This window comes from Uloborus diversus, chromosome 4 (assembly GCF_026930045.1).
Source record: "Uloborus diversus isolate 005 chromosome 4, Udiv.v.3.1, whole genome shotgun sequence".
Classification (NCBI taxonomy): domain Eukaryota; kingdom Metazoa; phylum Arthropoda; class Arachnida; order Araneae; family Uloboridae; genus Uloborus; species Uloborus diversus.
The window spans coordinates 96,845,627-96,869,715 of NC_072734.1; the positions used below are offsets into that span (position 1 = coordinate 96,845,627).

The 24,089-nt window shown below is 31.8% G+C and overlaps 1 long non-coding RNA gene across 1 annotated transcript; it reads right to left on the reverse strand.

The window, feature by feature from the left end:
• Positions 1–552: 552 nt before the first annotated feature.
• On the reverse strand, positions 553–22,932 carry LOC129219652 (uncharacterized). Its single transcript, XR_008580428.1, has 4 exons — positions 22,564–22,932; positions 18,125–18,257; positions 8,093–8,385; positions 553–596 (listed from the first exon to the last, which is right to left on the reverse strand). It is a non-coding gene; the product is annotated as an uncharacterized LOC129219652 (long non-coding RNA).
• Between the last annotated feature and the right edge of the window lie 1,157 nt (positions 22,933–24,089).

The following is a 24,089-nucleotide window of genomic DNA, read 5'->3' on the forward strand; positions in this document are numbered from 1 at the left end:
AGAAAGCTATTTATTGTTTGTTAGAACTCTAAAGAGAATGGTGTAAATTTCATCAAAATTAAAAATGTCAATTCACTTTTTCATAGGAAATACACCTAACAGAAAAAATGACTTGTAAATAAACAATTAATAGTACTGCTTGGCACTGAAATCACACATACAGGCTGGATTTATGATTTCTTTTATTTCCTTTATATTTATTCATTTTCTTTTTGTGATTTTCTCCAAAACACCATTTCCAAATTTTCAATTTGGCATAAAGAATATAAGTTTAAACTTGATTCTAATGTAATATAACAAAATAACTGTTTAATATAACTTCAAGAAAAAAGTTTCAATTTTTGTTAAAGATATGAAAATAAACATATAAAATGAAGTAAAGCATGATGTCAAAAATGACTTTAAAATATCTTGATGAGTAAAATAACAAGTGAATAGAAAGCTCAAGAAAAGAAAATAGACATACAAGCAATTTTAAAATGGATATAAAACATTAAATTTCTTCAAAATCATGAATAAATTCAAAATAATAGTAATAATAATAATCCTTACACAGAATTAAATAGGTATGCACGCCCTTGACTCCCTTGGAATGACTAAAAATGATAAATTTAAAATTATTATTAAAAACAGACAAGATAGTTGAAAATATACACACAACATAATTAAACAGGACTTAAACCTAGTCCAAGAAATCTTATCTTGGTTTATCACTTTTTTTTTTATTTCTAATTATTACATTTTCTATGTTCAATAATAATTTATGCCCCCCCCCCCTTAAAATAAAAATACTTTATTATTTTTAAATATAAGAGTTTTTAGAAGTAAAATCATTTTATGCATCTGATGCTTAAACTTTCACAAACACTTCATTATAAATTGGTAACAATATCTTCATTATGGCAAGGGCGACTTCTTTTATCTCATCAGATCATTCTGATTTGAGCCTTAGATACTGACATTTCCTTGAGCGTAGGAATGGGTATATTGGCATTTGGCAACTTCCCCACTTGGCCAAAGCAGCAAAATATTGTTTATATACCCTTCACATTTACTCATTATGCTTTAATTTCACATTTTAATGGGATTTAAAATGTTTTTTAATAGCTTGATCTTCTTATTTAGCTAATTATTTTACATTTTAATGGGGTTTATGATATTTAATTTAGTTGGTACACCCATTTACATTTTAATAGAACTGTTGATTAATGCATTTTAATTAATGTAATTTTTAAAAAATGCACCATTTTGTTTCTAAACAAGCCCTTTTAATCTTGAAAATGAATTCACCAAACAGTTATTATCCAAAAAAAATCAATTCAAAAAGTGTCCAATGCACCAATTAAAAAAAAAACATTCTAACAATTCTTTAAAACAAGCAGAGTGTGCAATATGCATAGAACTCAAATTTTGACAAAAACAGTTAAAAATGAAAAAATTTTAAATCACACACACACAAAAAAAAAAAAAAAATACAATAGCTAAAGATTTATACTGTATTCAGATATATACCAACATGAATAAAAAACAAATATCAAATAATTCACTCTGAAAATATATCACTTGCTCCATCCAAAGAATTGTTTTACAAGAGAAATTGACAAGGCTTACAAAATTGGAAAAACTTAGAGATGGAGTGTAGTCAAAATTTTGCCATACTTTAGTGCTTATGAAATGGAAAAAGTATCAACTTCTTTTCAATCAAATTTTAATACCAAGTTCAGATTCTTAAGAAAATTCTGAAACTCCGACAGTCTGAAGAATCTTATATTCAAGATTTTTTTTTTTAACCTACAGTACTGCCTAATGAGTTATTTCTACATTAATTTTGACAAAACAATGCAGAAAATACTGGGATTGTTATACATATACACATATGCTGAATGCCGCCAAACTAAGATATTGTGGATTTCTAACCAGCGATAAATCTATTAAATCACTCAGGGATTTGTCCAGGATTTTTCACAGGGTCCGTTTTTTTTGTGAAAAATAAAATAATTTTGTGAAAAGTGAATTAATTTCATGAAGAAACAAATAATTTCGCAAAAAAATAAATAAATAAATTAATAATAAATCAAAATTTTAGAATTTAGAGCGGGCACAAACTGCATCATTTAAACTTAAAGTAGAGTGTTTTCCTTTTCTATGTTGAGAATATCATTCTGGGGTGTTTTTCTAGCAATTGGGAAGGGGGGGGGGGGGACATCGCTCCCTCAAGTAGCAATAATTATCTACCATTCTACATTGTGTTAAATTATACTAATAATATTTCTGTACAGCATTTAAAATAATTGTAACAAAATAAATAAATAAAATTCAGAAGAGGGTTCAGCATTTAACTTTTTGACCCAAGACACTCTTAAAAAGCACAGAATTTCGTTTAAAACTTATAAATTCCATGATTTTAACAAAAATAAAAAGAGATTTTATTTGTTTACTTCTTAACAAAGCGTATTAAACATCAATCGGATTCCCATAGCGGATGCAAGAGATCGCAATTCTCAAAGTGAAGGCATCAAAGGTATAAAAACGGCTTGTAAAAGAAATATTTTTGACAAAATTATTTTTAAATTGCATTTTAGAGTCCTATGATAAACATATCATTAAAATCTGTGGACACAGTTGACCATTGATTCAGCATTTTAATTTTCGACTCATAAAGAAAATGGAATTTTTCTACAAAAACTTGAAATGCATGTTCTAACAAAAATAGACTTTTCATTTATTTGCATCCTAATAAAGGGAAGTACTTGTTAGCATCGAAAAATCAAACCCATATAATTTTCTCCCAAAATAACAGTTAAACATCCCACAGCAACATAAAAACAAATATTGACAAGCTAGTAAAATGATGAGAATATTTTCTAATCAAGTCACTATAAAGGTTTAAAGCCAGATGCTAAATGGCATGGCAATATATATTATTATTATTGTTCATTAAATCTTGAGCGAGGAGAAAAGTGCTTAGCAATGCATTTTCCCATTTTCGGAAAAGTTTACAACACTTACAACACCACAACACTCACCGCTGCTAATTAGCTGTGCTAAAACAAACAAAATTATTTAAAATGTAACTTATTTTAGCTGTTAATTTTTTTCCAAGAAACAAACAACAAGCATTATATTTATTTGGCAGTAGCAATTATTTATCCCTTGCAGGAGAATGGCAAGAGTGACAATTTTTTTTTGCAAAATTAGCAGATTTTGTATAAGCTGATCCTTCTAATATGACTTCAAAAAAGGTTCCAAAAATTATCGGTTTTATCCACGGAAATATGGAAAGATGCGTTATTTTGCTTTTAGATTTGCTTTTTTAATAAACTACACGTGAAAGATCCCTTCTTGTTTATCAGAATTTTGTGAAGGGTCCGTTTTGGTTGATCGGGATTTTGTGAAAGGTCCGTTTTGGTTGATCGGATTTTTCTGAAGGGTCAGTTAACGGACCGAAATATCCTCTGCCCAGACCCCTGTCACTATATAACGTAATCACTTGTATCAGATTGGCAATAGAAGAAAATCTTTAAGGCCATGTAGAATTAAAAAAATAAGGAGCTTGTAAAGAGATAATAGCAAAATTCAGGAGTTTTAAGGACCCTTATTTTCTTTTCTTAAAAAGCATGAGTTCCTAAGGAGTTTGTAAGGAGCGTACGAACCCTGTAAAAAGAACGGCACATAAAAGAATTTATTTCAGTAAATTATTTTAGAATTGCATTTTACAGCTCTACAATAAATGTTTTATTAATAACAATCGACATGATTGTTGCAAAAGTCAAATTAAACCAGCGATTTAGATTTTAACTTTTTGACTCTCATTCTCAAAGCAGAATGCATTGTGATGTTCTGCAATGTAAAAATGCAGAAATTTCAGCTTTCATTGAAGATCTTTGTAAACAACTCTGCAGTTTCTGCTGATTTTGTGCAGAATTTCTGCAGAAAATTTGTCGGAGTTTTCCTTTCACATTTGAACAGAATTGTTCTGCAGCTCAGGCATTTATTCTGCATCGTACATCGCAAATTTAGAATAGCATTCTGCTTTTGGGACTCTCCAGGGGTGCCGACTTGCAAAAATCATTGGGGGGGGGGAGGGTGTCGGACATCACCGGGGGTTTAGGCTGTTCCATCGGAGGTCCCCCACCCCAAATAAAGGTCAGATTTTTGTACCTTGAAAATGCCATATTTTCTGGTGTGTATAATTTTAACAAATTAACAGTATGTGACAAGGCGTTTTTGAAGTAAAAGAATCTAAAAATTGGTTTACAAATTTTCTGGTTCAACTTTTAAATCATATCACTTGTTTTAGTACGAGAGTTTTTTTGTACTATTTTATGGGGAGCTGTGCAGTGCCGTAGCTAAGCATTGATATTATGAGGTAGGAAAGACACTTGACTTGAATGGAAAGGCACTCCCAGAGACGCCGACTTTTTTAAAAAAAAAAGGGAGGGGGGGACCGGGGGAAATTTTCTAAATTTGAGGTGAAAAATAGTGAGTTTCAAATTTTTTTTAAGCATTTTAAAGTCATATAAGCAACATTAAAACCCCCAAAGCTCGACAAGCCCGACACATATTTTTTGGAAATAAATACAAACACGCACAGTATTTTTGTAAAAAGTTAATTTATGTACGCATTTTTTTAAAGACCAGTTGGTTTTTCATTAGTTATACCGGCTAACATATTCAAGTGTAAACGTAGTCTCTCAATGTCTAGGTTATTTTTGAAAACTCAAAAGATTTTTCAAAATTTGTTTCATCTCTGTTTAATAAAAGCAAGCACTCTTGTTCAACTGCAATGATCTGTGTGAGTCCAGTTGATGTAAACCGCCCAATAATGCAAGATTGCACCATTTCACAAACCTCAATGTAAAGTGCTTTGGGATTTTGAAATCGTGTGGTGAGCTGGCTTCGTTGTTTTCATATACTTTGGTATACGTCGATTCCGAAGAAGCGAAGGATCATCATTTTGTGAAGATTTTTCTTTTAAACAAAATCTCCAAAAGCATTCAAAACTATCAGGCCTCCCATTTAATATACAAATCAAACTCTCATATATTTTTTCCAGATCAGAAACACTTAGATGAGCTCACCGCAGTGCTGCCCACCGGCAACAGATTTGATCCGCAAGTTCGCGCATTGGGACAAATTCTAAGTGTGCTTGTAGCACTATAACACTATCATTATTCACACTTCTCATTTTCAGTTAACCTGCTTACTACCGTAATAATTATTTGTTTTAACTCATTACCAAATGTATTTTACAAGGTAAACTATCTTCAAAACAAGGAAAATAAAAGATTAATTTATGAGTTTAGAAAACATAATATAACTAATACTTTTCTTGATTTATTGGGGCTCTGCCCCCTCAAAAAAATTTTTGAGGGGGCTCGGGCCCCCTCAGGGCCCGCGGAGTTGGCGCCACTGGGACTCTTATAAAGGTCATAGAATTTCGTATGAAAAGTTAAACTTTGATTCTTACAGGAATAATATTTGCCTGCTAAAAAAGCATAACAAGCATCAAAAGTCAGACAGATACGATTCTCACATACGATGCAAAGATATTACTTTAATCAAAATGAAAAGTTTAAGAGTTTAAAAACAGCAAATAAAAGAATTTATTAAAGCAAAAAAATTTTAGAATGGTACAGGAAAAAAGTTTATGAGATGTATATTATTAATAATTATCGACATAATCATCAGAAATTTAGAGCAATGAAAAAAATTTGGTTGTGGGGAAGAAAATAAGCCTAACGAAAAAATCGGATTTCTGGTATTAACAGACGAAAAAATACTGGAATTCTGATAAAATTCGGTATGAAGTATTCACTCGTATCGGACTGGCAGTAGAAGAATATCTTTAAGGCCATGTAGAATAAAAAATAAGGAGTTTGTGAGGAGATAATAGCAAAATTCAGGAGTTTTAAGGGCCAATATTTTTTCTTAAAAAGCAGGAATTTACAAGGAGTTTGTAAGGAGTGCATAAACCCTGTTAAAAGATAACATCCTAGGTATGCTTTCATTATTATTTTTTTTTTTTCTAAATCATGCTGTAAAGCAGCAACTATCAGGTCTTTGCTCAAGAACACCAAAATTCAGACAAAAACAATGTCTATTTGATTTGTGTATTGCTGTAGTACACAAATCAATTTGACATAAATCATATCATAATTTAACTTGCAACCCTTGTTACTTCATTAATGCTGGACATTACATTTGATTCATACTGCAGGGGGGGGGGGGGAGGGAGAATGCTGATTGGTTAAACCAAGGCGTAGTCTCAGTAAATGAGATTATAGATAACTTTGCTAATTTTACCTCTCACATTAAAGAGACATTCAAAAACTTGAGCAGCATAACATAGTGCACTGTAATGTGAGTCATCTAGTCATCCTTTCAGAAGCAAGCTTTCTAACAATCATGACATTCAATCTGTCATACGCTTTAATTTTTTCTTAAGTGTAATTTTCGGAATCAAATTTTAGTGATTGGTTTCAAAAACATTTGTAATTTTATGCCTTTTCTCAACTGCTGAACGTATGAAAATTGAAACCTCGAATTAGAATACCAAATCATTCTAAGAAAAAATACTTTTTAAAATTAAGTTCTTGAACGGTTAATTCCACCATTCATCATATGAGACAAAGTTTTTTTCTCTTCTTGCTGATATATATGAGGAAGGTAATTTAGACTTCAGATAATGCCTGTGAAAATATTTTCCAAAAAACTTTTGTGGGATTGGAAATCTTGCGGGGTTCTGCTCTCAATTTTGTGGGATTAATTCCACTAAGTATCATGCAGGATCCTGCAGGATTCGGGAATGGAAACCTTGATCAAAATTTAAAACTGAAGCAAGATAAGACAGCTGAAGCGGTTATTAAATAAAAACACAGCATATGCTAGTTAATTAAATCAGTAATAAAGTGAATCAACCCCTTTAATGAATTCAAATTATCAAAAACAGAATAAAATCCCACTCTATTGAATCAACCCCTTTTTAGAAACTAAACTGTTCAGAACAAACGCGACTCATATTGACAATTTTTTAAACCAAATTTGATAAAACATAACTTTACTTTGAACAAATTCGTATAAGAATAAGTGAAATCCAAGAACTAAATACAAATAAATTTGAAATAATCTAGGATCTGGGTAAGGTTGCCATATTATACCAGCCACTTTCACAACCCACAAAAGGAGGGTTACCACTTTTTGCTTTTGACAAGTTTTTTGGGCCACTCCCCCTGTCGCTTGCATGACAATTTCAACAACATTGTTTTAGACCTTAATATTTTATTTAAAGAGGAATAAGCACATTTTTTTAATCTTTACATTTGCTACACAGATACTCTCCACAATATTATTTTTATTAAATGACTTCGTTACTTAAAATTTAATTTGTGTGTCACATATGGGACATCCAAAGTCAACCTCTTGCAGTTTGCCTTCTGCATTATTTAATATTTTTGTTCTATTGATACAACAATGACAAAACAATTGCAGGTTTTGTAAGCTAAGGTTCCAATGCAAAAAAATATATCTCGTGTTTGTTGAGAATAATAATTTAAAACCGGTGGAAAAAAATTATGTGTTTGGCCATTCTACTGAAATCTATCATTTTCTCAAGCACGTAACGGTTCCTATATTTCCTAAAAAAGAAATAATTTAAAAAGGTAATGACGAAACTTTTTGTTAAGAAGTCACACATACGTTTGGGATTTGTTGGGATTCTGGGGGGAACAAAAATTTGTTTATTAGACTTTTAAATTATTTTTATGAAATGTATGAAGAGCCATGTGCAGGGCAAAATTTCTTAAGCAACAAATTTTTGTTCATTACCCTTTTAAATTATTTCTTTTTTAAGAAATGGAATTTTTTTGTGAAATGGCGCTTATGTTTATTAGGTCGTAATTTATGAGAAAGCGCACTTCAGGTCGCTTTTAATGTCCAATCTTGCTCGATATTACCCAGAGACTACATGATTCGGCAACAAGTGCCCTAGGTTAATAATTTGAAGCAAAGTTCTTTCTCCAAAAATATAAAATTTATTCATGAACTAAAATTAGTTGCAGGAAAATATAGCATGATAATTTCTTATATTTACCTTTGATATCAGTTCATCGTGATTTGCAAGATGTGCTCGGCAATGTATGCAGCTATAAGTGCGATGGCAGTTGGGTAAGTAGGCTTGGAAAGTCTTCACCATCTCGAAAATTGCAGTACTGCCCTCCAGTTTTGTGAGTTTCATTAAAGATTTGTGAATAAATACTAAAAAATAATCAATACATTTCTATCACATATTGGACATGAGTTCAGGAATATCCTGGCACGTTTCTTGGTAGTGTCCCAGGATCAATGGCACAAGGACATCCGTTACATTACAGAAAATTTCATATGCTGCAAAAAAAAGTTTAGAACAGTTACTTTAAAAATAAGAAATAATGCACAATTGCACAAAATTGCAAATTACTGCAGGCACCTGTCGGGGATGCAAGAAACTCCCTTTACAATGCAAAATAAGAGTTTATGGATGAAAAGACATCCAACAAAAGTTCAACTTCAGGTACTTTAATATTCAGAAGAAGTGGAACTCAATTTTTATCAACTTTAAAATACATGCATAGAGTTCACAACATGGAATTTTTTCTGCCCTAACTACTTAAAATACTATTTAATTAACACTTTATTTTGAGATTGTATGTAGGTAGGACTTCTACACTGGCAAAAAAGAATTCATTTCTTTTTCCTTATGTAATAAAATTCATGTTCAAACTTTAAAACCCACAACATTCAAATACAGTGAAATGGTAGTTTTAAGGGCGTTCGAATTAACAAGCTTCGACCATAGTATACATTAACTGAAATTAGTGACTTTGAAACAGATAAATTTCAATATTAGGTTTTTTTCATAAGACACAATGGAGGGGAAAAGTTGCTTTTGTTCTCATGCAAATGTTGATGATGCAATTGTGTATAAATATGACACATGATGTATGATTCTTTGAGACCTCGGTGTTTGCTCAGGAAAAAACCTACTTTTATATTCAGGAACATCATTTAACATATTTTTTGCTAACTACCATATGCTTATGCATACTTATCTCATAAAAATTGAAAATTTTAAATTTCTTTTCACCTTCAAAAAATAATTGTGAACTAATAGCGGGTGGGGGGGGAAGGAAGTTCTAAAAGCTAAACTAGTTGGGCCATTCCACAAAAAGTGGTCCTGGCACACTTAATTAAGTAAAAACTAATCTAATTTTTAAACTAAGAACCAAGCATATAGGTCCCCTTTACAAGGTTATGTTTAAAAATTTATTCAAAAAAATAATAATAATGAATTGAACATTCCAATAAAAAAACAGGGATGATAAGAAATAGTTAATGGTACTTGTGGTAGAAAATAACTCCTCATTAAAAAGTAGAAAAGCGGACCAATGTCTCCAACTACCCTATTTCAATTCTAAATATGAAGATTGGCTAGCTTTGAAGATGTAATTGAAACTGAGTTTATAAATAAAATAATGTATAAGATTTATACATAACTTATGAGTAATTGGGTACCCTGAGGGGGCTAAGTTCTTAACTTGAATTTATGGGCAGACTTATAATTATTTTGCCTAATTCACCTTTAATTTATATTAAAATATGAAAAAGGCAAAAAAAAAAAAAAAGCTTTAAAATGAAAATTTTTTTTACAAGAGCCTTAACCATTACTTTTTGCTATATATCAATCACATGATCATTATTTTCATTTTATAGTGAAAAAGTTCAAGCAAATCTGAGAAAACATGAGCTACCTGCTTTTTGAAAATGTTGTGAAGATATTTGATTTGGGGAAACAAATCAACAAAAACTACTTACAAGTTAATTTGCGATAACTCGAATATTGCTATAACTCCAAGTTTTTATCAAGTCCTGGCCCTTTTGTCTTTATTTCCATGCCAATTATTCTCAATATCTTTGAAGTTAACTTCCTTTAACTCTATGCTTTTTTCCCAAAATGACTCAAAATTTCGAAAGAACGTAAAAAAAAAAAAAAAAAACACAAGTGACTATGTGAGAAAAATGAATTCACCTTCACTTGCGATTCCTGCACAATAGACCTTTAAAGTAAGAGCACCTATTGAGCCTACATGCAATAAAGGAGTTACACTTGCGGAAATGAGTTAGGCTTGTTTTCTTTAGTTGTTCTCTACTGTTATTGTTTACACTTTGACATGGTGCTGGACTACGAATTTGCTTTTAAGCTGTCAAGTCAACTGATTGTACCTAAATTCAAATGCTGACCTAGGTTAAGATGCGTCCCCCTTCATTTATTAGTTCGATTATTTGCTGATAAGTTCCTGAGAGGCAGAGTGTTTTTATTATTAAAGATGTCTAAGCAAGTACACTGTCAATGACATTAATAGAAAAATAGAAACTTCTAAAGTGGGGTAGAATCTATGAATCCGAATTTGAAACGAATGAAGATGTGCACCTTTCCTGAAGTAAAATCAGCTGTATTCAAGTGGTTCCAGCAATATCGAAATCAAAACAGTGCTTTTGATTTTTTTCTCTCAATATTTTTTTTATTAAACTATGCATATTGTGCTTAAAAACATTCTGTAATTTTGTGTTATATGTACATATTAGTTTAAAAAAAATCGATGGTTTTTAATATTTAAACGTCGAAAACCGAAACTAGAGGCAAGTCAAACTTACGATAAGTCGTAGTTTTTCATGAATTGACTGTATGTTTAGAATTAAGTATTTCTGCAAAAATAAATGCCTTATTTTTCTGCATATTGCTTGTTAACAAAGTTTTAATTAATGGGTGTGGATTATACACTGCCACGGATTATCTGTCTTTTTTTCCTCTCTCTCTTTCAACACCATCCCATTGAAACTCAATTTACAGCAGGATTCACCAATAGAGATTGTTCCATAATCAGTAAAGTTCTTTTTTTTACATAGCTTGAATTTTCTTCTCATGCTATTCAGCCTGTGTAAAATAAAAAACCATACAGTCATAGTCTCCATTTGCAATCGTTTACTTCTTTGTCTTTAAGTAATTAGCGGAGATCACGATTTCAAGAAAAAACCCATTTTTTAGACTAAATTTGCACAAAATTGGAAATAACAGGAAACAAAGTGTGGGATTTTTTTTTAATTTCATCTTTTGTTTATTTCTTTTTAATTAACATTAGAAGTTTAGAAAAACTTCAGAGCCAAAAATTTTCTGTGAACGCCGTTTGTAAGACTCGACCGATGCATCGGCGCTGATGGTTCAACAATTTAGCCATCGGCATCGGCTGCCGATGCTAACTTGCAGGAAACATCGGCCCATCGGCCTTAAAAAACATCCAAAAGCCAATGGAATTGGCCGATGTTTTTGAAAAAAAGGAACTTTGTTGTTTTACTTTTCAATACAAAGTAAAGGGAGTTATTGTTTTTATATAAAATCATTTACTTAAATTTCAGTATGAATTTCTATTTTAGTCATCCCTGAAAGAGTTTTTAATACTGCATTCAGGTACCAAACAAGTTTATTGCTGCGTTGTTTCTTGCGGTTGGATGTAGGTATGTATCTCTCATAAGTCATAACTCAAAAATGGTAAGCTGTAGAAGGCTATATTTTCGCATGTGGGGTGTGCGTACGTTCCAGTTGTGCACTTCCCTTTTTGTTTTTGATTGGGTGTTCTAAAAAGTCTATTTACTCATTTTTTGTGGCTATTATTTACTTATTTCAATGCAAAACTAATATAACGTCTCAGACTGACGATCATTTGGTGATATATTGCCGAATTGGAGACCATGGAAATAAATATGAGATGGCGAAACGGTTTTGTTTCATTTTGTTAGATTCCCGTTGAACCGACGGTAATTTTTAATTTTTCGATATTTGTAATATGAATCAGAGTATTACAGTCTTTTTTGTATCGCTTCGGCGGAGCTACAAGTTTGGGGCCCACCGAAATACATTCTGTCTGGGGCCCTATTTCTCTATCACATAAGTTGTAAAACATTTATCATAAGTATTTTTGCAACTCCTATGAATCCCCTATGGTTATGGGGCCTCTAGCGCAATTGCAACATTTGCTATATTTTAAATCTGCCACTGCACGTCAAAACAAACTCGGGTGCAAGTTTTAAAAGGTTTTTTCTGTTCAATGTTTATGATTATTTTGAACTCTATTTTTTACGACTATTTTTTGTATTTCCGAGAACACTTGTGTGCCCTTCCTCAAACTACCCTCAATTTCTGAAATTAAACTCTAGTTGTACTTCTGAGTAGTTTAAAACTAACGCAATTCATAAAATCAGAGATTTTTTTTTTCAAGCTTTATCTATTGTTTAGGAAGAATTTAGAGCATTAATGTAAGAAATTGATTAAAGACGTTTTGAATGGTGACATAATTCGAGAATCAAAGGGACTTTTGAATTTTAAACTCTTCCGAGGCGTTGGTGGTAGCGGTTCTATACTAAAAAAATGAGGCCGAAGTTGAATGTTGTGAATTACTCCAAAATCAGAGGGTGACCCCCCTAACCCACCCTCGTTGTTTCAAACATTTCTTAAATATTTAGCGATTATTTATTTTGGTCAAGAAATGTTATTTTGGATATTTCTTATGCTTGTTTCACCTATATTTTGTAATGAGTCATCTTTTTTGCATCATTAATAGCGATCGATTTTTTTTCTGTTGTAAGGAACTATTTTTAAGTATTTATATAAAATCAATGAATACGTTATTTTTGTTTGAATCATATTTTTAATAATATGTTGTAGAAAAGTTTCAAGGATTTTTTACTATGCATTTTTTTTAAATTTCAGAAAATTATTATTAAATTGAAAATTTTAATTTGAACTTGTTTTTAGTGCTTCAAAAAAATTAAACAATCAAATTGTTCTATATTGCGTGTGCAAACATCAGATCAAGTAGTATATGTATTCAGGTATTAACTTGGTGTAAATATTGAGTTTGCTTATTGTGGCTGCGTTTTAAGAACCTTTTATCCGTAAAATTAAAGTCACTGTTATAGCTTTTATGAGAAGTGCAAACTTTTCTGTTCATAAATTTTAAATAAGTAGAAAAATATTCCTGTTATGATTTAATATTGTAATTTATCTGTTACCTTTTTTGTTTAATTTGATTATTAAAAAGTGACTACGTGCAATCTTTCCACTTTAATTGCGTAATTTGTCGACGGTTTCATAGTTTTATTTAATTATTTATTATTATTATTTTTGAATGATTAAGCAACATAATTTAATGTTTTTTAACTAATCAATTGGTTATTAAACAGTCTCTTTGTTTTTCTTTCTTTCTTTTTTTTTTTTTTTTGTCTTCCATCATACAGCATAGAAGGGAGAATACATACAGGGAGAAGCATAACTACACCCTATACAGATTGTACGTAGTACGATCCAAAAGTTCGAGCGACAAGCTGTACTTACCTGCAGCCTTACCTAAAATAGTTCACATTACCAAAGCACATCCACCTTCAAAAGGTCACCTTGAGGGACTATGTACTTCTGCCAGTGTTCATATAACTTTTGGAAACATTCCTGGAAGCCACTTTTTTGCTACCTTCTGTGATGCAGCTTTATCATTTCCTGACGGAAGAAAGCGGCATCCATGCAAATGTTTTTTTGCTCAGAACAGGGAAAATTCACACGGAGCTAAGTCCCATGAAAGGTTATGGGGCAGTTCTCAAAAGGTGGGAACAAAAAAGTTAACTTTGAGCAATTTCAAAAATTTTCGAATTTGACATCAATTTTGATTTTATTCTATAGTATGCATACCTAGAACACAATATATGAACATGAAAAGACAGCAGGTATTTGTAAAAATTGTTAATTAGCAAATTAAATCAGCAGTCTGTAGGTAACAGATTTTGGACATTGTTGTCCTGTAGGTAACGGATTTTGGACATCATCATAACGTAAGTTTCACCATTTTTGACAATTGTTAATCTGATTTTTAACTTTTCCAATGAAAATTTTATTTACTACTTTTTAAATTTTGCAATTTAATAATAAAGAGGATAATTAATGAAATACTTGAATGGCTATACATGCTGCTCCTTACATATAATAAAGTTTTGGAATGATTTTGAAGAAATTGATGCAAGGTTAAAAAAAAGCTTCAAATTAAAAATAATACAATTGTAAAAAGTGACATCAGTTTTAATAATGAATATTTTTTCTAATGTCATAAGGATTAAAATGATGTCTAAAAAAATTATTGAAGAAAGAAATTCGTATTTCTATTTGGAGATCGCTAAATTATGTTTCCAAAAGAAAGAAGAGAAAAAGAATTCTAAAATAATAAAAGCGGGGGGGAAAAATGCTAGCGCAGGTGATAAAGTCGCCAAAACTGGTACAGCTGACGATAAACTACATTTGTCAAATTGGAATTCCCCTCTGGTAACCTTTAGCTTATCCTATACTGTGCTGTCGCCAACGGAGGTTTGCTTGGCGATTTTAGCGCAAAATGGCTTTCGGTTCGATCATAAGCAGCCATGTTTCTACTGTAATTTATGTATTGTTCAATGTGTAACGTATTAATTATGCAAAATACCAATGGATTAAAGAAGATAACATTATAATAACCTTTTTTATTGAGGTTAGAAGACAGTAGATCATCAAAAATTTTGAATAAATGGACAGAATTTATCGGCGTCAAGATCGTAACGCCATTTGGACATCTCACATGTACGTTTAAAAAAAATCATTTTTCTTCTAAGATACTGCATAAAAGCTTATGAAAACACTTTTAAACAATTAAAAATTGATTCTGAGGCTCGATAAACACCTTTAAAATGAAAACATCATATACTTAGTTCTCAAAAAATAGCATTGTAAAGATCGTAAATTTTGGACATGCATCAAATTTCAAACTTACTATTTTCTAAAATTGTTTACAAAGTGAATAATCTGTCTTTACTTTTGTTATTTGTGTAAAATATTAACAAAAAATTATTCAGTGTAAGATTCATACCTTTAAATTTTTTTTTTTGAAACGTATGGAAATAATTTTAAAAAATTTTTCTTTAATGGTACATTTGCTCAGTTAACGTTTTGGTATGTCCAAAATTGCGCATTTTAGCAAAGAAAATATTTTTTAAGGGCATTTAAAGAGCATTTTTTCCATAATTTATGTCAATTCTTGTCTCTATACAGTATTATAATTTAACTCAAAAATTTTTGAGTTAATTAAAATGAAAGTTATTTGGTGTTGAAGCTTCAAAGTTGAGGTCTGTGTTTGCTCCCACCTTTTGAGAACTGCCCTATGTTATTTATTTGTCATATCAGACTATTGACCAATCGAACCGTGCATCCTCCACAAGAAAGTCGACTTCTTCCCCACGATGAAGTTAAAGAAGCAGCGCAAGAGGCCTTACAGGAGGTTGCGATAAATGTCTTCCAAGAGTCCTTCTAAAAGCTATACGAACGTTGGCATAAGTGCATAGTCGTTCAAGGTGACTATTTTGTAGATAGATGTACTTCGGTTATGTGAATTATTCAGGGTGACGGTTTTATACAGGGTAAGGTTTTTAACTTGTCCTTGAACTTTTATATCATGCTACATACGTATGAGCTTTCAACCTACTATTTCATAAAGTTTTTGAGTGACGCAAGTTTACGCGTATAAAGACATCACAAGAGAATTTGCAATAATTAACTAAGGAGACATTAAAAATGGATATTTTGATCATCTATATGTTCTTAGGTACATATGTTCTTATGTACAAATGTGCCGAAAGTACTTGTGAAGTTTAAATTGGGTAAGCGTAAAATAGAAATTTAGGTCGAAATCTGATTTTTTTTTTGTGATTACAATTCCTTATTCGGAGCAAGGAAGTAAAAATGAAATGAATCAATGATTCTTTAAATCCCTGACAATCTTATCAATTTATTTCTATTAGATTTTTTTTTCGCCATCGGCCATTTGAAGGAAAACCAATCGGCATCGGCCCATCGGTCAAGCCCTAGCCGTTTGCGAATTCATCTATATTATGCCAGACTGTTTATGGAGGAGTTAGTTGCAACTCTCCAATTTTAAACGCAACAAAAATATGAGAAATAGTTAGGGTTTTTCTCAAGATATGAAAATACTCCTTGACATGTTTAGAGAAGTGAAATGTATGAAATTAATGAAGACCATAACAATGATCAATCATATATTCTACAGAAAATTAAATTTAAATTTTCTATGAATGAAATAGGTGACAGGGGCATGGTATTTTTTGGTTTTTAACAGTTAGAATGTTTATCATCTTTGTATTTAAAATTAACTAAAACATTCAAATGTAATATTTTTGAAATCCCATCCATTTTTCTACAATTAATAATAATCTACAATTATTAATAATAATTTTAATAATCTTTCAAAATACTAAGTTAGAAAATATGCTTTACGAAATTTAGTGGAATAATGTGCAGTGTTGAATAAAATTATCTTTTATGAAAATAATGACAATTTTATTAAAATTAATTAATGGAATGAATATGGGTAAATATTGTTTATCATATACATAAATTCAGCTTTTGGCCGAGTCTCACAAAATGTTTAAAAATAAATGAAAATACTGTTTATACATAAAATTACTCTTTGATTCTTGCTTTATTTTTAGCAAAAAGGTAGATAACTTTTTCTGTAATGCCTGTGAGACTATTCATTGTGCTTCCATCAGAGCTGTTATACGCACGCAGCAAAAATCTCACTGTAAACAACGTTTTTGAAACGATTTTTTCAAAGATCGCACCCACAAAAGGAACTGCTTCCAATCTTTGTAAAATTAAAAATTTTGTGGCAGGGTAGAGGGCAGGGGTTACAAGAAGTGTGACATCACATTTTTTATGACAATATGCTTCGTACAAACAGGGTGACATGTAACAAAGGCACTGAGGGCTAAGGCAATGAGGCAATGTGTGACACAGGAGGATGGTTGCCAAATTTTATCACTTACGGACAGCCACTAATAGCATAGATTTCCAGGAGGAAGTCCTAGATCTATTTATGTCTGAATAATTCAAATAAACCCTCTTCTGATTAAAAAATCAGAAGCTGAATTGGTCCTTGATTCATTAGTTATGCTCCCCCCCCCCCTAAAGAGCAAAGGCACTTCTTCCCCCTAAACATTGAGATGACCCCCCCCCCCCCAAAAAAAAAGTAAGAGCCTTTAAAATTGAGAAAAAAAACCTTCAACCTCCCTCTTAAAATTTCAGTGATGCAGTAACCCATGATACTCCCCCGTTCCCAGGTGGGCACCCCTGGATTCCTTATCCCATTATTAATTATCCAAACCAATTCCTTTATATTTTTAATATTCAATGGGAAAAAAAAGACTGTTGCACAGTCTAATTTATAACTAACTCTCTTCTTAAATGCATAATTACAAACATATCCAATTAGTAGATGTAGTCATGAAGATAAATCTAAGGAATTCAATAAAAATTATACTCTAAAACACAAAATTGATTTATCCTTTTTAAAGTTAACAATATAAATTCAAAAAAGTTTTGAATAAAACAAAAAACATAAGTTAACAAAGACAAAAATGCAAAAATCCTACATATTCAGTGGCAGCATTACCATGCCCCAATTGCGAGGGGCTCCCATAACCATAGTGGACCCAAAAAGAAACCAAAATGCACATGATAAGTTCTGTAATTAAGGCTCCCCCTAACCTGCAAATCTGCTACTGCATAGCAAAATATTTGTCAATATCCTCTTTTTTTTCTAAAAAATCATTTGTTCAGATAACCATTTTAAAACTTAGATCTGGATAAAACATAACTTTTTTTAGACAAAATATTGAACCAAGAGCGCCCATATGCAAAGTTTCAAGGGGGGGGGGGGGGCTCAGATATTTTCCTTATGGTTTAGCAGGATATTTTCCCCATGAAAACAGATTTCAGTACAGATTAGAGCTATTAAAATTTCTAATGATATTTCTAATAAATTATTCATCAATTGCTGGAGAAGAAATTTTTATACATTTTTACAAAGAAAAAAGCAAGGAAGTTCTAATTTTAAGGTGGGGGGGGGGGGCTGAAGCCCCTCTTACCCTCATACCCATAAGGGCGCCCTTGTATTGAACATATGACAGGTTAATGAAAAAAAAAGGCAAACATAAAAAAATTTACTTTTTCTTCAGCATTGGCTTGAAGAACATGATTTGTACATTTATCAGGAATCTTGCATTCATGTTCTTCAAAGAGATATTCTATCACATTTTTATGCACTCTCCAGTTGAATTATACTAAGCCACACTTGAATCTAGAAAGAATTTGTTCTTCTCAGTACCAAGTATGAAATTAAGCACAAAAATAGGGAAGAAGAGAGGCTTAATTTATATTGGAAAATAAATTACACACACACATCAATACATACACTTCCCGCATTTTGAGAGGAGAAAATTACTCCTTCTGGACCCCTTTGTATGACAGGTCAGCTTAAAGCAGATATAACAATGAAACTTTTTAGGTTAATGGAGAAAGAAATTTTATAAACCACTATTATCATAAGCAGTTGAAATGCTTTAAATATTTAGTAAAAAAGGAATATTCATACTACAAAAGTAAAATAAGCCAATTGTTGAAAAAATAAGACATAAATCCTTTTGGTTAATAAAAGAGCTTCAAATGATCAACGCAGAACAAATCACTTAGTAAACTAAACTGATCGCTAATTGGCATAATTTCTTTTGACCAAAATATGGGAGCCTTAAAATCTTCACATTATCAAACATAATTTCAGAAAATTTCATTTGACTTTTCGACATCAGAATCTCCAAAGCAGAATATTACTAAATTTGGGACGTACATTACAGAACAGACCTGAACTGCAATTCTGTTAAAATGTGAGGATAAAACGCAGGCAAATTTTCTGCAGAAATTGTAGGTTTCTGCAGAATTTCTACAAATATCTTTTATCTTTAAGATGTGTTAACTTTTCAGAAATTCTGCACAACTTCTAAAGATTCTTTCAAACTATACATAAATCTAAAATCCCTGCAAATTATGCTTATTTGGCTGAAAACTTGCGCAAAATGTCGAGTTTTGTGCATTATTTGAAACTTTGGATTTACTTCCATTTGAAGAAATCTGCAGAATTTCTGCAAAATTACATCTTTAGTTAGAAGATATTTGCAGAAAATCATCTTTGGCTACCTGCACCTGCTTTATGCCCCTTAACGTGGGAGAACGTGCATTCCCCGGGTGAACGTTAAGACGTGCGGGAGTCATCAAATGATCCCAGATCAAAACATAGTCATTCACCAAAAAAAACATTTTTTGACTTGTTTACTATTAAAACCATAACGTCTTATAAATTTTGACATTAAAATTGAATTTTAGACATAAGTGTGATTTATAAATGAGCTTTACATCGCACTTGTAATGAAAGTATTTCTACGTTTGTTCTTTAAATCAAGTTTAGACACACAGCGAATAATTACCCTTTATGAGAGCCAACCATAATGCTGTTGCTGGTATTTTTGATGCAGAACTTGTAGAATTAATGATAAAAATGTTTCATTTTTTATTGAAACTAAAAAAAGGAAAAAAAAAACACTACATTCAAGGCAAACTCATCTCACTTTACTCTATTTTACATTATATATTCCAGTAAAAAATCAGAATTATTCACTTTATTTAAACAATTTCCATCTTTTATTCAATTCTGTATCATATTCACTGAAATTTTCATGATCTAAGAATTTCTCTTCTAAAAAATCTTTAGCTCCATATTCTTAATTGATAAAACTACTATTTTATTCAATTTCAGCAAAAAATGTTTGCAAATGACCTATTTCTTTCTAGTATGCTATTGACATTCCTATTTACATGAAATAACTTCAATATACTGAAGGGATATAAATAAAATAACAGTATTGGGCATTCAGGTCTGTAAAACAAACGGCAGGACAAGCGGGGTCATTTTGTGACCCCAGTAACTTACTAAACATGTTTTAGCGGCGCACAAATGCTAGAAATCCATTCAAATTGCTACCAAAAGGTAGATGGGGGCACCAAACTCGGCTACTGATAAGAAAAGAATGAACCGGTGGCTATTACTATTGCAGAAGGCTTGGTGTCATACAATGACCCCCACGCGTCCTCCCGGTTAAATCCCCTAATTGGCAATCCAAATTATTGGCTATCCATGGCAAAAAAATTCCGTTCAGCATCTTTGTGTAGCCATTTCTTGGTTGTACTATTGGCCATGTGCTGATATTCTGAAAGAAAACACTGCTACTAGTGCAATGAGATACTTAGAATGGTGTCAAAGCACTCAGAACAAAGAATCATGGTTTTTGAAAGAGGCCATGTTTATCCATATACAATCAATTTTTGTTAATTGTTATGTGAATGTTTTGAAGGTATGAATTTATCATGCAGAAGAATTTTGGTCAAAAGATTTTATGCTGCAAAACATCAGAAAATATTCTGTTTTGGAGATCAGAATATTTGTTTTTTTTAGCATAGCAAAAACAAGTTTTGAAACATACTGCTAATCCATTAAGAGTTCTTGTTCAAGAACTGTTGAAAATTGCTTTAACTGTGGAAGTAATATTAATGAAATTTTTAATTTAAGTTTCAATTGTTTTTTTTACAAAAATTATACTCTTTTAGAATATTTTTTAGAATCCGGCTAATTTTTCTAACTCTTATTACTGTCCCTGGAAAATAACAAATCGTATTGTCAACTGTTAATTAGTTATTTCAAATTTTTCCAGGGTCAAAGTGTATTAAAAACTTGAGGTAAATTATATCAAAACACAATAGAAACCACACATAAGTAAATACATTAGTTTCTCAGAACAGGGGGATCTTCCCCCCCCCCTAAACAATGAGACTGGTTATTATATTAAGCCCTATATTTTATGCAAGATATCAGTTTTTAATCATTGTAACTTCTCTACCTGCATAACCAATTAACCATAATCAGGGCCGGGTTTAGGGGAGGGCAGGTGGGGCTACTGCCCCGGGGCCTCCACAACAAAGAGGCCCCCACAATAAAGATTTTACAAAATATCCTAACTTTCACAGTTCAGGAGATTTTACATTTTCTCTCCCCTATGAAGTATAATAATAATAATATAACAGCAACTTCAGGATGTATTTACTATTAAAGTGCTGATCAAAAATGTTGGATATATACATACATATCAAAATATTCGGATGTATATCAAAGTATCAGATTTTTTCGAAAATATGATGATCTTTTCGAACCCTGATTAGGGGTCCCCACTCCTTCGTTGCCCCGGGTGCCTCCAAATCCCGCCCTGACCATAACCATTTAGTAATATTTTTTCCCCTTACACTGAGTGCATAAAAAGTTGAATTTAGATTCGTTACAACTTAAAAGTTTTGAGCTTACACAATATTCTTCAGAATTCTTCAAAAAATGCTCTAGACTACATAGCCCCTGCACTTTCTTTGTTAGAAACTAAGCTCTGGGATAAATACATAATTATGCAAATGTGTAGAAAGATTTAACAATTGTTTCATAGATTTATCTTGAAATTAAGCTCATCTTCTTTGCCTTTTGATGAATTAGTGCTCATTTTTTTTAAAGAAAAATTGTGTAGGAGCCATATTGTCACCAAAACTCCTCATGCATGTAACTTGTGTGAATTCTGCCTAAATTGTAACATTTCACATAAGTTGAAAGACTCAGGAACTGAGCTTATAATGCCAAATTAAGCCCTGTGATACGTATGTGAAAGGAAGCTCTTTATTTTCTTCTTCTGATGATTAACTTATATCATACAAAAAACATTTAAGTAATTATTCCCTTACAAATATCCAGGGCTCTTAAAATGCAGTGTACAGAAGGAAACGGGTACTTCTAAAACAATAAGCAAAAAAATTGAACTCTTTAGTGAACGTAGTGGCCGAGAAAATAAAACTTTTTCACTAAATGTTAAAAAGAAAGATCTATGCTTAACTTTTTTGTATATGGATACTCAAATTAAAGACATTCACAAATGCAAAAGCTATTTTTAAAATTCACTTTCAGTTAGCTATAACCAGTATGAAAATTCAAACATAAGTAATAATTCCGGGGGGAAAAACGATTGCAATATTATTAATCGAAAAGTAGTCGTAGATTTAATAGCGTTGTTAAATCATCTCGAATTTTACGATACTTCATAGCACAGGTGTCTTAAACATGAAATTCTTGGGTATTATGTAAACCAATGAATGAGACTAATACGCAAGAAAATTAAGAAGAAAAATAATCATTCGGGTAACAACAGCAGTAATGCGCAGAGAAAAGTAAAATCTTCACTTTATGGCACACATTGTTTTGTTTCTACGATGTCAGTCTCACACCACGACATATCGCTGATAATATCAATAATTAGTTACGCAAAGTCAACCAAAAAAATAAAATAAGATGCAAAACATTATCTCAGTACCTAAAAAATGCATCAATATTTATACGCAGTTAATAAACAAAAGCGTATTTCTTGGAATAATGGCTGCTCTGGTTTGTTTACATGGCAGAAAAATCTCGCTCTAAGACTTATTGCTCAATGAAAAGGAATATTTAGAGATACAAACAGTGAACTTACGGAATATGAAAAACTTATAACGTGAAGTGGTCATTCCAGGCAATTACAAGCGGTTCTCGATGCAAAATTAGCTCCAACAGCAATATTAAGCCTATTCGCAATGAAGATTAGATGCAATGCAGAGATGCCAATCGTCAACAAAGCGAATTCACATCCTAAAACTAAAACAGCACAGAAACTACACACTTAAAAAATGTTATGTATCCACAAAAGAGTGAGCGCAAGCTCCTTTCACGAAATGCCTTTTAGTAATCCGCGTAGTTCTTTGTTATACGTTGGTCCAGTGTTCGCAGTTTGGTCAACGGAGCCCAAAACAGCTGCTTTCTCCATAAGCAAAACACAACAGTCTGATTCTCTGCGCATCTGGTTTGGTGCCGAAACCCTCAACCACTAACGGACCAATCGCGGCTCAGCTCCGCTCTACGACACACCAGGACAGCGCTTTCAAGGACATTGGCCTCGCAACAGCTGGATCATGGCCAAACAAAGAGCCATGTGACAGGTTTTTCAATCTGGAAAAAACACAAACCTAAAGTCCACAATATTTTTTTCTCCTGTAACCTGCAGTGCTTGGTTGACTCACTTATGCTTCGTTTACTATGTTTTCACTTCATGCTGTGAGGAATATCGGAAATTGGGCGGGGAAAACAGTTTTCGCATGTTTTTAATTTGTATTAAAATGCAATTACAAGATTCAACTATCTTTGTACAAGTGATTTGTTGAATTTATTAATGTCATTTTTTAATGCTTTAGGATCCTCTCAAAATATTAAAATTTTGGGAAAGTTTGTTCAACTCTTTCAACTGCTTAAATTATATCGATTACTAATTGGGATCAGTGCTCATAATTACGGGTTTTTCCATCCAAATGCGGGTTTGTTTGTTTTTTTAAGTTGATAGTGTTTTCTTCAAAAACGTTTCATTTTCCGGGTTTCTCAAAGTTTTTTTTTTTTTTTTTTTAAATTTTTGGGTGGCATTTATTTTTTTTTAAGCATTTTTATTATACTTTACCTGATTGTCACGGAGTAATCTGAGGCCTGCTTTTGCTTATATTTCAGCAACTAGATCACTTAGAGACTTCTAAATTTTTACTAAATGATTTGTTTACTTAATCTTAAGGTTCAACTTAACGCTGAAAAATTAAAAATCTGAAATAAAATTATTATTTCGGTTAGGATGGAAAATAGCAAATTTCATGTAATTTCCCCATTATTTAAATATGAGCGCCGTTGTTACAAATTTTGTGCTGCTTCCAGAGGTGCCCTCCCCTAAGAGCAAGGACGCACCCCCCTAAATATCGCGAAGATCTCCACCAACAAAGCAAGACCCAGTCCCCCCCCCCCCCTCAAGTGAAAAATACCCCTCAAAGCACGCTGAAGTGAGACGCTATGAACTAACAAACACAAACAAACGCAATGAATCATCTTTTTGAAGTCAGTTAAAAATGTGCAGACACTTATGTAATTTACTTTGAACTTGGTAAAAGTTTTATGTATTAAGAAGTTAAGAAAAAATTTCGATTGTTT